A 12774-nucleotide genomic window follows, 5' to 3' on the forward strand; every position below is an offset into this window, starting at 1 on the left:
AAAATATCTTCCAAAATATTTGGAAGAAATGTCATATTGAACTTAAAAGGGTATACTCAAAATAATTGCAATCGGTTAGAGATATTTTACAGAAAATGCAATGCTTCCAATTCAGTCTCTTTGCATGCTTCATAGTTTTTTAGTTCATACAGTAAAGTCAAGTGCTCCCCTATCTGTGTGTCTAGCTCTTTCCTTTGTGTCGCAGACAAGAGTCCAAGGCATGTGTCCATTGCAACTGCCTGCAGTTGTCAGGGTGCCACATTTGCGAGTCTCCTTCATTAACTGGTGCCTCTTTTGCACTAGGCTAGGAAGTAGCCCCATGAGTTATTACAGGACTGGCTCTGTGTTCCAAGTCCTAAGGGTTTTTCTGTGTGTATTTTGTATGATTTCCCCAACACAGTAGATTCTACTTAGCTGTGCAAAAGGAGGACTGCCTTTTCATGATCCTCATAAATTAACTCAACACAGATTTATTCAACTCCTACTATGAACTACATGGTGGTCAAGCCATTGAGATTTGGATGTGAGTAACGGGCCTGATCCTTGCTCTCGTAGAGCTCCCATTTTAATGACATGAGATAGAGAGGAAAATGAACACAAAAATAAAGATGGAAATTGCAGAGAATGGTGGAGGCTATAAATGCAACCAAGTATGGCACTGCAGCAAAGAGTAAGAGGGAAGATGTACTTTCGATGGGAAGGTCAAGGAAAGGCTTTCTGAGGAGGCACAGTTAAGCTGAGATCCAAAGTTAGGAGACAGAGATTGTTAAGAGAAGATCGGGGTAGGGAAACTTTTTCTGCCAAGGGCCATTTGGATATTTATAGCATCATTCGTGGGCCATACAAAATTATCAACTTAAAAATTAGCTATGAAAAAAGCTCTTAGATTTATTGAATTTTGAGTCCTGCCTGCAGTTGCCTTGGCAGGGCCAGACCCAATGATTTCTCTGGACTTATACGGCCCCATGGGTCGGATGTTCCCCACCCTGAGAAGAGCAAAAGTAAAAGCCCCAAGTCAGAGAAAATCTTGATGTATTTGGAGAATGGTGGTGTTCTTGGATGCCTGTAATGGCAAAAAGGCGGGGTAAGAAATGAGACCTAGAAATCAGGTCTGGCTGAGCGGAATAGACTATGACAAAGAATCGGATGTTATTTCAAGTACAATAAGAAAGTGTTTATTTGGGAGATGGTGTGATTGCTCTAACTTACAGATATTCAAAATAAATATAAATATTGATGATAGAATGTACATGGTGGGTTTATAGGTTTTTGCAATGCAATCATCTCAATATCTCTGTGTTTGAAAATTTTTATAATAAAATGCTGGGAAAAATCTATATGGTGGAGGTCAAGGAAGAGGTGGAGGCATGGCTTGGTCTGAGATTAGGTTTGTTTTCATTGGATTGGAGTGGAAGAAATGGAGGAAGATTCCTCCTCCACCAAATTAGGGGTCATAGTGACTGTTGAAAATTAAAGTGGGGGAGGGGAGAAATTCTCTAGTAATAACTTCATTGTATTCAGAATAAAACCAAAGCTCTTACCATGGTTTAGGATCACCCAGCAGAAGAGAAATCCACTGACAGTTAGAAATGTCTGCCTGCCCTGGCCGGCTTGACTCTGTGGTTAAAACGTCGGCCCGTGGACTGAAGGGTCCCGGGTTCAATTCCGGCCAAGGGCACAGACTTTGGTGGCGGGCTCTATCCCAGGCCCTGGTCAGGGCACAAGTGGGAGGCAACCAATTGATGTGTCTCTCTCACATGGATATTTCTCTCTCTCCCTTCCACTCTCTCTGAAAAGCAATGGAAGAAATACCCTCCAGCGAGGGTTAAAAAAATAAATAAAAAGAAATGCCTGCCTTGTCTCGTTTGCCAAGAGTCGGAGTACTTGGTGGGGATCAGACTGCGCCTGTGCGTGCACCCTGAAATCTGCTCCGTTACTTATGAAATGAAGCAGTGCTGTGTCTCTGCCCAGGTGGACCCGACTGGCTTTAATTCAGCCCTGCTCGAGGTTGCGATAAGGAACCTGGAGGCCAGGTTCAGGCTTAGTCTAGTTCCCTTTGGAAAAGTCACTCCCCTCAGCAGGCAGCCAGGTTCCAGCGAAGTCCTTCAGAGGCTCCATTAATACAAGCTGCTTGCTGCTAACCGCTTCCTGGGAACACGCACTTCATGGGAGGGACAATAAATGCGGGACCTTTTTGAAGAGCCTAGTAATCAAGCTCAAGAAAGAAGAGGTCACGGGCTCTCCGCTGGGCCCCAAATAAAGTCATGTACAATTGGCACTTAATATAAACAACTCCGTGCTTCTGGGGGCACCTGTACCGGGGAGAACGAGCATTAAAGGGCTTCGATGGTATTAGAGGCAGTGAGCCTCCTCTCCTCTCGCTTCCTTCGGCAGCATCCAATCCAAAGACGCACTAACACCCGCACACCTTGGCGCGCATCCCCTTTGAGACGTTTTCACTGGACTGAGTCTTTCAATAAAGTCAGCCTGGATTTTTACCTTGTACAGTTTCGGAGGGAGTAGTGATTTCTCTTATAGAACTCATCAGGGCTGACCTGGGAGATTTAAGAAAGCAAAAAGCTGAAGAGGGCCCTGTTCTGCCATAATGGAGTTTCGGTTGGTTACGTGGAGTTCAATAGACTAAAATAATGATGCACAGGCGTGTCCCTGCGTCCGTCCCCCTCACTGAACACCGCGTCTTTTGGCCCTGCCCTTCCATAATGTCGTTGGGCACAGTAAACCACTGCTGTTAGCAAGGCCAGCGTGCTCTGTGCCTCTTTGTTCCTCCCCTTCTATGCGTTAGTTATGCTTTTCTTGAGGGAAGAATTGTTCTGAAAATCACTCCCCTTCATGAAGCCCAGTGCCTGGTGGCCTTCCTTTGATAATTAATCCTGATTCGAATGCTGATCCTGGTAGTTTAGTCTCAGCTTAACATCCTTGGGAGGCGGAGCCGCTGTAAGACCACTTCAGAGGTTCCAGGGAGTAGAAGACCAGATGTTCTGGCCCCATTTAATTCAAACACAACAACACAGTGGGATTTGGGGAGGGAAGGTGAGCCTGGGGGAAAGGAGAGCCTATTGTTGAAAGAACTGGGAAAACAGCTCCCATTCCTTCTAAGAAAAAGATTGGATTGAATGTGGCATTTACACTTTCAGAAGGAACTAGCTCTCTAACCTAAGCAAGAGCAAAGGATTTAGGGAGAATTCTTGATATGGTTTTAAAATTAGAAACTTATCAGAACAAGGTTTACAACTAAACAAGCTTGTGTTTATCAGTATTCTGCCAGTGCACACACACAAGTCACACTCACGTTTAGGGCCTCCATGCAGAGCTCAGCTCCAGAAAGGACTGACTGACGGAAGCCCAGATGGATTGATAAGTATAGAGGTGAAGGGAGACCCTCATAATAAATGAGTGAACACAATTTCTGACCTTAAAATATCATTACTGGTACATTTGAGAGATGAAAGTCCGAATTCCATTTCATCATTGTAACCAGATGCAGGAAACAAAGATTTATGCCAAAAGTCTCCAAACTCATCTCTTCCCAGGCAACTTGGTGAAATGTCACGTTTGCTGTGTCCAGAGTCAGCCAAGGGACTGCTAATACTGGAAACTCTGGGTAATCAACACATAATCAACTGCCCGGAGAAACTTGGCTCCACTGGAGAGGCCTCGGTTGACTAAGGCCTTAGTTGTTGGCGCTGGTTTCCTAATGCCTATGTGTCCACAGTCTCAGCGCCCACCCTCCACTGAGCCTCAGTAACTGCTTTTCCATGCCAGTTAACACTTCATTAAAAGATTTCATAATCATTGTTTTTAGTTTGGATTGCATTTCTTTGATAATAGATGGAGAGAAGATGCAGTTAAATAGGAAGGGTTGGCGGTAATATTTCAGATTTAAGCTCCTTCGTTTTCCTTGCTTTGTGATCCCGAGTGAGGAAGTTAAATTCTCTGAGCCTCGTGAATTGTGGTGAGGAAAGAACAGATGCTTGTAGGACTACTCGAGTAATGTCTGGTGATGGTAAATCCTCAAATAGCTGTTGCTATTATTTTAAAGTTTTAAAGTATATCTATCCTTCTCTTGCATTATTATATTCTATGACTGAGCATAATGCTCCAGCTCATTTTTGAATTTCCCACAGAAAGCACTGTTTTCATTTCCCTGTTATCTTCTTTATAAATGTTACCCGTTGGATACACGTTTTCTCAATGCCCACACGTGACATTTGAAAGTTAAAGCATAACAGTGCTCTCGCCATAACTTTCTCTTCCCACCCACCCACGGTCGTTAAACCAAACTGGTTAGTATCGCTTCCCTACAGGCGAGAGAATTAACCCCCTTGATGGCATTCAAGTCCAACGAGTTTTGCCACATGGCCAGTCGCTAAATGGCTTTAGGTGTCTGTTGGGCCTCTGTGGATTCTCCAATAACACAGCCTGACCCCAGAGTAAAGCAGATATTGATGTGCAGCGATGACGGGAAGCACAAGAAGGCCGTGGCGTGGTTTTATTTCCATGTGGAGATGGAGGAAGAAGGGAGGGAAGAGCCTGTTTCTCCGCACGGTTCCCCTCTATGGCTTCTTTGCTCCCCCTCCAACTGACCCCTTACTCAGCAAGTAGAAGCGCGATACCATTAACCTTGCGGATAGTGCTGTGAGGGGACATATTCAGATTTGATCGGGTCTCCACTGGGTCACTCTCATTGACCTGAAGGTCGTAAAAAGAGCATGCTGGCTGCTTTTGGGTAAGTGATATTGAATTAAACCTCTTCAGAGACTAGTTTAAAGCCTGGAAAAGTCTTCTGGCTTAAACAGCGCAAGATAATTGGAGTGTCTTGTGGCATCAAGTGTTTGCCTGCAAATTAATATTTCGGTGTGATAGCTTGCTGTATGTTTTAAAGAACTCCCATGGCAAGCGAGTTTAGTTTACACACAAGCCTCGCAGTTATCTGTTGAGAACAGTTGCAAGTAGCAGTTACAGCGCTAATTACTGGACAATCATTCTTTTAGGATATGAAGTTCAGGTCATGTTTTCATGGCACCTCAAACAAGTATCTACATGAGTCAGGGTGTTTGAAAAGTTAAATGCCTTCTGAAGACATAAACTTAATTGAAATCCCACAAAGCAGTATTTCTGTGTGTTTTTTCTTGTTTTGAGATAAAGATTCCTCCCTCGGTTGTTAAAGAATGAATAGTAAAATTTGGGGTTTGTAGGACAAATAAAATGAGGGCTGGGGGATCCTTGTGGAATCTTGGCATATAGATGTCTGTGAAACTATCCCCAAATAGAACGGCTTTCTCAAAGACTAGAGCCCCATGGAGCCACCCACCTTGTTTTTTCTGCACTCTGATTCTCCTAACTTGATAAATGGTTGTAATTTATTAAAAGAGATAGTTTCTCTGCTCATTTCCAAACCTATATTTTAACTTTAAAGTATTTCTGTTTCTCAAGGTAACACTCTAGACACACAACACTCAGAAAGGACCATCTCTAAATCCATTTATTTTCTCATATCCCATATTAAAAAACCTCTAGAGGCTTAGTTTTTACATGGTTTTAGAGGTGGAATATTTAGTTTTTGGGCGTATTTTATCCATTAGGTACTAGTAAGGCCTATGAACTTGTCAAGGCACTTAAAAAATGCTTGAGATGTGAAAAAAAATGTATTATTTCAAATATGGAAAAAAGAACCCTGAATTTGAGACCAGTACATGTTTAATTCAATGCCCATAACATAGTATATCAATTCTATTAATTGTTAAGTCTCTTAACACTTAAAAATAGTTTGCAGCTCTGGCCTGTGTGGTTCAGTGGTTGGAGCATCAGCCTGTGCACCAGGAGGGCACAGGTTCGATTCCAGTCAAAGGCATATACTTTAGTTGCAGGTTCAACCCCGACCCTGGTGGGGGTGTATGTGGGAGGCAACCAATCAATGTGTCTGTCTCACACTTACGTTTCTCTCTCTGTCTCTGTCTTCCTCCCTCCCTCCCTTCCACTCTCTCTGAAAATCAATGGGGAAAAAATATCCTCAGGTGAGGATTAAAATATAAATAAAAAAAATAAAAATAGTTTCCCAATTCAGTAACCTTGTTTTATAAGAATTCCTGTGGAACTGCAAGGAGGACTCACTGCCACCATAAAGGAAGTTGGTGACATAGAGTCGTATGATTTCTAATACTAAGTTATAAACAATAATTCTTTGCCACTTTAAAATTATTTTAATGTCAACATGAATGCATGTTAGTATTTTCAGTATGTTCTGAGGTATTGCCTCAAAAAATAAGAGCTCCTTGAACATCTAAGAAACACTAAAAGTAGACCTCTTGACCCTCAGCAAATGGAGATGTTTTCTATTTACCTTTTATTATAAAATGTATTAAGAGTTGAAAGCAGGATCTTGAAGAAATATTTTCACACTTATGCTCACAGTAGCATTATTCACATTAGGCAAGAGGAGGGAGCAATCTAAGTGTCTACTGATGGGTGAGGGGATACACGAATTATGGCATCCACGCGAAGTGGAATGTTATTCCATAGGCCATCTTCTTACATCATACACAAGAATAAACTCAAGGCCCTGGTGCAGTAATTCAGTTGGTTAGAGCATCATCCCCATGGGTCAAGGTTGCAGGTTCGATCCCAGGTCAGGGCAAATACCAGAATCAGCCAATGAATGCATAAAGAAGTGGAACAGCAGATCGGTGTTTTTCTTTCTCTCTCTCCCTTTCTCCCCTTTCCCCCCTCTCTCTCAAACTCAATAAATAAAACAAAGAACAAACTCAAAGTGGGTTAAAGACTTAAATGTTAAACTCAAAACCATAAAAATCCTAGAAGAAAACATTGGCAGTAAATTCTCGAACATTTCTTAACAGCAATGTTTTCTGTCGATATATCTCCTAGGGCAAGGGAAACAAAGGAAAAAATAAACAATGGGACTACATCAAATTAAAAAAAAACACTTCTGTACAGCGAAATAAACCATCAATAAATGAAAAGGGAACCGGCTGTATGGGAGATGATATTTGCCAATGACACATCTGATAAGGGGTTAAATTCCAAAATATATAAAAAATGTATAAAAAGTCTAATTAAAGAATGGGCAAAGGACCTGAATAGATACTTCTATTCAGGACACCCAGATGGCCAATAGACATATGAAAAGATGCTCAATGTCACTAATCATCAGAGAGATGCAAATTAAGGCCACAATGAGAAATCGCCTCACCCCTGTCAGAATGGCACCATCAACAAATCAACAAACAACATGTGCTGGTGAGGGTGTAGAGAAAAGTGAACACTCATGCACTGTTGGTGGGAATGCAGATTGGTGCGGTCCCTGTGGAAAGCAGTATGGAGTTACCTCAAAACATGAAAAATAGAACTGCCTTATAACCCAGTGATTTCACTTCTGGAATTTATCTGAAGAAACTGGAAACACTAAATTAAAAGAATATATGTACCCCTGGGTTCATTTCAGCATTACTTACAATAGCCAAGATTTGGAAGCAACCCAAGTGCCCATCAGTAGATGAGCGCATAAAAAAGCTGCAGCAGAGGAATACAATGGAATCCTACCCAGCGGTAAAAAAGAAGATCTTACCTTTTGCAACAGCATGGACGGGCCTGGAGGGTATTACGCTAAGTGAAATAAGCCAGTTGCAGAAAGACAAGGACCATTTATTTCACTTATATGTGGAATCTAATGAACAAAATAAGCAAACAAAATAGAAACAGACTCATAGACAGAGAACAGGCTGACAGCTGTCAGGGGAGGGGGGTAAGGGGCTGGGTGAAAAGGGGGAAGGGACCAAGCAAAAAACTCATAGACACAGACAATAGCATGGTGATGACCAGAGGGAAAGGGGGGTGAGGGGAGGGAGAAAGGGGTAAAGAGGGATAAATGGTGATGGAAGGAGATTTGATTTTGGATGGTGAACACACACTACAATATACAGATGATGTGTCATAGAATTGTACACCTGAGACCTATACGCTTTATTAACCAATGTCACCCTAATATATTCCATTAAAAAGACTCCCAATGCTGTGTTTTTCCCATTGAGTATGATTCATGCTTCCTTTAAGGATAGAACTGAGAAGATCTATCTTTTCGTGATAAGCCAAATTGAGAAAAGTGCAGACATGGGAACTTATGTGGGAGTCATAGTAGATTGATTCTGGTTACCACTTGAATGGGAAAGAGAGCCGATGAAAGAAAGATTCTCACTCATGCTTTGGTGGGATAAGCCATCACATAGGGCTGGAGCAATCACTAAAATCACGTTGCTAGCCTAAATTCATTATTTCAGAACTTGAACTCATAAACGTTCCCCGCTCAAGCGTTCTTCCTCTTTCTGTATTTTCTGGATTTCGCTTTTAGTAAATGGTGGGCCTATTCCCCATCAACACCCCATCCCGGCTGCTGAAAATATAACCCTGGGAGTCATCCTACAGTCTTCTATTTCCCAAATTTTCTTGACCAATCTCCTTGCTTCTACATTTACATCATTCAGTCATTCTGCTTTTACTCACTGTAAGCAGCTCCCTCTGTTGAATTCCTTGTTATCTCCACTTCTTCTCTTGAAATACCCTTGTCTCTGTTCTTGCCTCTTCTTAATTCATTCTTCACAAATGAATATATTTCTTCTAAATATATATACTATATATATCTACCATAAATATATTTCTACTAAAATAGAACTATTCTTGTGTAATGTATCGGGACAGTACAGCTGTAGTCCCTGGAGTTATGTAAAGGGTCTAAATATCAAGCACAACACTTACTGCCTGAGAATCATGAGACATTAGCCTTTGTGTCTGTTTCCGTCATAGAAAAGTGAAGATTAAATAATACTTGGAACAATGCCCATTACATAACACTCAACCATGTTGCTATTACCTTCATTAAATTCTTTCTGGCTTCCCTTCTCCATCTCAAGAAAATCCAACGTGGTAATCAAGCTCTTTTCCCATCTTTCTCCTAGGACATTAGGAACTAGAGGCTTCAGACACATGGAGAGAGGCATATTTTCCTGAGAGAACCATGAATGCCCATCCCTCAGGCCTTTGTACATCCTATTGGCTCTAAGGTCAATGCTTTTTCCCCCCCATCAAAATAATTTAATTTCTGTTTTCCTTCTTGGTTCCTATGAAGGGCCGCTCTTTTGGAGAGCGCTTCCTGAGCTCTATCAGGATGTGGTGGTCCTATTGCCACAGTCCTGCAAAAGCCTCTGTACACACCTGTCATGACTGTTAATTACATGACTGGCTTCCTATCTGTCTCATCAATTAAGCTGAACTCCCTAAAGATAGGATTCTAGGCCTTATCTATTTCTAAAATCGCATGATGTAGGCTAATTTTATCCTGAATAAAAGTGGCATGGGTTATGTTATTGGCAGTCTAAAATTGCAGGAGATACTCTGAAGTCTCTGTGGGCAGAACAAACCCATTTCAGTGATAGACTATTATTCATTTATATAATTCAAAACTGTAAAATTGATGACCATGTATGAGCAATTTAAAACTCACCCCATTATATATATGTTTTGCTTGTTTTCCAGTTTAAGACTACATTGCTCACTGCACGTAATTGATAGTTAGAACCAGTTAAATATAATTGACACAATGTATGGCTTATGACAGAGAAAAGGTGCGCATAGTTTTCATGAGGATAGTGGCCACAAAACATTTGAACGCAAAGGAGATTTAGATCAGAGGGTTCTTGGAGACCAGCTAAAGAAACTAAAGTGTTGTGGTAGCTGGAACAATTGAGATTAGGTAAACTAATTCCACGGTTCTCCGTTTTTCAGAATAGTCTATTATTGCTTTGGTTCAGTTTACAAAATAATTTTTCAGTTTCAAAGAAAGCATTGTGCTGATATTGGCAGGGAAAGCAAATGATTGGGGATTGTAATTAGAGTCTAGAGAATAAATGATGATGATGATGCTTCTTTTTCACTGCATTCAATTTGTTTTTTAGTTTCCTTTCATTATTCCTGGATTATCCAATTTTTTCTTAGCTCTCTTTTTCATCTTTCGTAAAAACTATAGAGTTCAGTGAAATCCCAAATAGAGTCTATACGCTCATGAACTTACTTTGTTCTGAAAGAAAAGGTCCCAAGTTAAAACTGGGACACTGGACTAGCTCCACAATCCGAAACTAATCCCCAAGGTAATACTGAAATCACCTGTGACCTCCTGAAGGAGATATAGTGTGACACGTGGACTTAGTCATTTTTCTTGGGAAAAAGTTTTAGCATAAATCCCTTTACACTTATTATTGTAGGAATCTATAGTCAGTCTCTCTCTCTCTGTCACACATATACTCATATATTCATACACACACACACACACACACACACATATGTGTGTGCATATGTGTGTGTATTTTTCCCACTCATCATATATTCACTCTTCTTATAAATGTATCACTCTTTCTACCTGGATAACCATTCCCTCTCTTGTGTGATCTCAGTAAAAATGAATCCATCTCTCCCTGCAGGGCTAGGTGGGTGACTCAGGCCTGGCTGTGGAGAGCATAAAAATCCCCTAATTCCAATAGCACTTTTTTCCCCACTCCACTTAGTGAGAATATGATCAGTCCTGAGAAGATAAATTCATGCATCCAACTTGCCACCACAGGGCAGGAGTCTGACTAAAAAGAGCAAGTTCAATATTAGGAGAACTGAGACTGAGAAACAAAAACAGAGATCTATTTGATTCCCTCTATCGTTTCATCCTGCAGTAGCCACAGCTCCTTGAATTTTCAGTTATAGGGGCCAAGAGATGTTTGGTTTTCTGTTGCTTTACAATGAAAGGAATCCACACTGATACATGAGTAGTAGGTATTTACTCATGGGTTCTATAGTGTTGCAACATGTAAGAGGCTCTTGAACAGCTTGTTTAAAACATAGATTCTCGGTACCCAACCACAGAGACTTTGATTCAACTGGGGAGTAGGTAGGTGAGAGCACTGGGTAGAAAAATACATGAGGTTCTACATTTTAAGAAATGTCTTCAATTATTCAAATGCTGACCATCTACACACTACATATTGGAAAAGCTAACATAGTGATGACCAGTTTCTTTTTTCAAAATTGTCCAAAAGTTCTTTTGGGGAATATTTTAAACTTATAGTAAAATAAAAATTAAAAATAACTTGAATTTATGTTCCCTAGTCATTTACCTTTCAAACTTCTACTTTTTAAATTTGAAATAGCATAATTCTGCTCACAGGGGCTTTATTTTTTTTTTAAATGCCAATAGCTGTACCATAAATTATGAAAATTACCTGTACTTTTAATTTAAAATAATACTTTAAAGGTTATTAACTTTTATTTTAATTTTTAAGAGTAATTTATTAATTTACTATCAGTTGAAACTTTAAGTGAACCACAATACTTAGGTAAGCTAATATATTGCTTGTTCAACTACCAAACCCCCCAAAAATTTGCTGTCTGGTGTTTTTTTAATACCAGGCTCAGATAAGAGTTTAAAGACTTTTTTGTTTGGTTATTTTTTACTTCAGGGAAAATAAAAAGAGAAAAAGGGTGAAAGGTAGGAGGAAAAAATGAATTAGAAAAAAAATAGCTATTGAGCATTCATTATATTAACATTGAATCTACTGAAAAGGTTAGAAAACTTGTTTCAGCAATTCACTTATGTTGATTTTATTTAATTCACTGATTTGGTCAATGAGTATTTGTGGAGTACTGCCTGTGTTCCAGGCATTGCACTAGGAATAAAAACATGACTACACACAGTGCTGCCTTCAAATAGTTCACAGTCTACTTGAGAAATCCATATATATTCAGTGACTAGCACATGTGTGTTCTACATTGTGCAAGACGTGGTGGGGTTATGAAATGAAACTTCACATTTGTAGGAGAAATGAACATCTTCTTATAAAGACAGATATATTAAAGAGTGATTCAAATAGTTGTTATCTCAGAGAATGAATTAATCAGTGAAAGTATAACTAACAATAACAATTCTGAATCATCTCACACACTGATGTTGTCTCCCAGAAATGATAATTTCAAAGGATAACAACACAGAAGCATTGCTTTTCTGAAGGGAGGGCAAGCTGAAGCATGCTTACCATAATTCCTTGTTAAACTTCTATGTCTTGGAAAGACTTTTCCAGTTCTAACAGCAGTTACACTGTCACTGAAACTCTCTAAACCTCAGTTTCCTCACTTGTGAAAGAACTGTGAAGCTTATTACATGGGGCATTTCAAATGTTCTTCATTTCTCTGTGGTTCACTTAAAGTTTTAACTGATAGTAAATTAATAAATTGTTCTTCTTTTGCCTGGTGACTTCCTTTCACATTCACTGTAGTGTGGTATGTGTAAATTTTTCATTTTATTTCTGTCTGGAAAGGTATATTTGCTGGGTATAGAATTCTACGTTGACATTTGTTTTTCAGTACTTTAAAGATATTGTCCCACTGTCTTCTAGCCTGCGTTGTTTCCAACAAGAAATCTTCTGTCTTCTTTGTCTTTGTTTCTCTGTTGGTAATGTGCCTTTTTTGTTTGCTGATCTTAAAGTTTCGATTTATCACTGGATGTTGGAGATTTTATTATAACTGGATATTTTTGTATCCCTATAAATATTCTTGAGGTTTGTTATGAGATGTAGCTAAGTTACTCAGGAGTAGTTTGACCCTTTCAGGTCTTGTTTTCAAGGTTTGTTAAGCAGACTAACAAGGCTGTATTCTTGTCAGTCTGGGGATAATTATGCTCCACTATAGAAGCCAATTTTTCTGAGT

Source organism: Miniopterus natalensis, chromosome 4, assembly GCF_054644295.1.
Source record: "Miniopterus natalensis isolate mMinNat1 chromosome 4, mMinNat1.hap1, whole genome shotgun sequence".
Taxonomy (NCBI): Eukaryota; Metazoa; Chordata; class Mammalia; order Chiroptera; family Miniopteridae; genus Miniopterus; species Miniopterus natalensis.